Source organism: Ambystoma mexicanum, chromosome 1q (genome assembly GCF_040938575.1).
Source record: "Ambystoma mexicanum isolate Mex_15411 chromosome 1q, UKY_AmexF1_1, whole genome shotgun sequence".
NCBI classification, from domain to species: Eukaryota; Metazoa; Chordata; class Amphibia; order Caudata; family Ambystomatidae; genus Ambystoma; species Ambystoma mexicanum.
Genome location: NC_090922.1, coordinates 174,644,983 through 174,647,260, shown reverse-complemented (window position 1 = coordinate 174,647,260; position 2,278 = coordinate 174,644,983). Strand labels below are relative to the sequence as shown.

The window sequence follows — 2,278 nt, the reverse complement described above, 5'->3', positions numbered from 1 at the left end:
CAGACTTTTTGGGCAAAATTTGGCATGGAATAAAAACATAACACACACCTTTGAATAGTGTCTTTTTCAGATATTTTCCTTTGCCTATGTTAATAATTCAACAAAATGTGCATTCTAAATTTTCAGCATATTCATTTGTTACTCTAAGCACAAGCATTCCACTTAATGAATGAGTTAAATGATAATTTGATATGCCAAAGGTATCTGGAGGAATTTACGGAAACCTTGAGCAGGTCCAAGGCGTTTTTCTATAACATAATTATGATGGGGAATGCTAAACGTGTACGTCATTTAGGGGTAGCCAGGGGAGCAAGTGCTATCCCTGGCTATTGGCTTGCTACCCCTGACCAATCGGCTGCTACCCCTATCCAATCCTCCAATCAGGAGCAAGGGGGATGGCCAAGTAACACGCATGGCACATTCACGCTGTTGGGCTGGCTCTGGGCTCCCTCCATGTTGTTTGCAGTTAGGACGAGCACAACATGCCTGGGAGCTGAGTGCAGGCCTGCACCTGACCTCGCCCGCGGCGGTGAATGGAGAGAGATCAGCTGCTCAGGTCAGTGATCAATGTTATTGAATATTAGCTACTGCCTGCATTCAAAGAATTTGCGTGGGGGCCAGCACCGGGTGGAATTCTAATATCTACCTGGCCCGCTGTGGTGCTCGACCCGCCTGCAAATTGAATTTGAGACAGTGCTTGATGTACACTCGTGTGTGCCTGAGCTGGGCTGTTGGCCGCTCTTGTTATGCAGGGCGACCTGTTGGCTGAGTAGGGGCATGGGCCTGTCTGGGGCCAACAGGCCAGTTGGTAGACTGCAACAGGCCTGCTCGGGCCCTCTTGCTATCTGACTGGGCCTGCTGGCTGGCAGCCAGGCCGAATGTATGCCAATCTCGGGCTGAGCAGAGCCTCTGATGGGAGAAAGGGAACTGTGCTAAAAAGTGCCTCTTCTGCTCGGCACTGCCTGCCGAAGCTTCCCCCTACATGTGGGACAGGCAGCTCTGCAGACGCTCAAAGCTTCCGGGAGGGCTGGGTCAGGGCCTGCCTTCTCACCCTCGCTTAGCAGGGCTTCCAGTACAGGCCCAAACCCTACCCTTCCGCTTGCAACTCATAGTTACCTGGCAGGGGAGAATCTGTGATCAGAAAGGCAGATCTCCCAGGGTGAGAGAAGGCTCATCCATTGCACATCGGATTTGCTGTCCTGGGCCACTGTGATGTCCCCAAATGTGGGATACATGACTGCATTATTTCCGGTAGTGGGGGACTGCGTTCATGCTTTCCCCTGATTTATTGGTGAAAGAAAGAAAAAGCAAAGTGTGCAAGTAGGTTGGTTGCACACAGAGCCTGGTTTTGTAGCAGAATTTCTTTTGCTGCAGTCAAGAGGGCCAGCACTGAGCAGCTCGGGTCCACAGCCCTGATTTATTGGTGAAAGAAAGAAAATGTAAAGAAAGAAATAAAAAGTAAAGTGTGCGAGTACTTTGGTTGCACACAGAGCCCCTGGTCTTGCAGCATGATTAATTTTGCTGCAGTCAAGAGGACCTGGGCTGAGAAGCTCGGGTCCACAGCCCTGATTTACTGGTGAAAGAAAGAAAAAGTAAAGTGTGTGAGTAGGTTGGTTGCACACAGAACCTGGTTTTGTAGCAGAATTTCTTTTGCTACAGTCAAGGGGGCCAGCGCTGAGCAGCTCAGGTCCACAGCTCTGATTTATTGGTGAAAGAAAGAAAAAGTAAAGAAAGAAAGAAAAAGTAAAGTGTGCGAGTACTTTGGTTGCACACAGAGCCCCTGGTCTTGCAGCATGATTAATTTTGCTGCAGTCAAGAGGACCTGGGCTGAGAAGCTCGGGTCCACAGCCCTGATTTACTGGTGAAAGAAAGAAAAAGTAAAGTGTGCGAGTACTTTGGTTGCACACAGAGCCCCTGGTCTTGTAGCATGATTTATTTTGCTGCAGTCAAGAGGACCAGCGCTGAGAAGCTCGGTTCGACAGCCCTGATTTACTGGTGAAAGAAAGGAAAAGTAAAGTGTGTGAGTAGGTTGGTGGCACACAGAACCTGGTTTTGTAGCAGAATTTCTTTTGCTGCAGTCAAGAGGGCCAACGCTGAGCAGCTCAGGTCCACAGCATTCACTGGAGGGGTGGAGTGCACAAACGCCTAACACCAGACTTGTGCACCCCATGATATCAGGTGGCGCTGTGCCTGTTCCCAATATGACCCCCAGCCACTGTGGGATAGCCGATCTCTGCCATCAGCACATGGGGCCGGGGGTCCTCTTGAAGATGGGGGA

At 50.0% G+C, this 2,278-nt stretch overlaps 1 pseudogene; it reads left to right on the top strand.

The window, feature by feature from the left end:
* The first annotated feature begins 1,108 nt into the window (after nt 1–1,108).
* On the top strand, nt 1,109–1,283 carry LOC138565548 (U1 spliceosomal RNA; annotated as a pseudogene).
* Nucleotides 1,284–2,278: the final 995 nt, after the last annotated feature.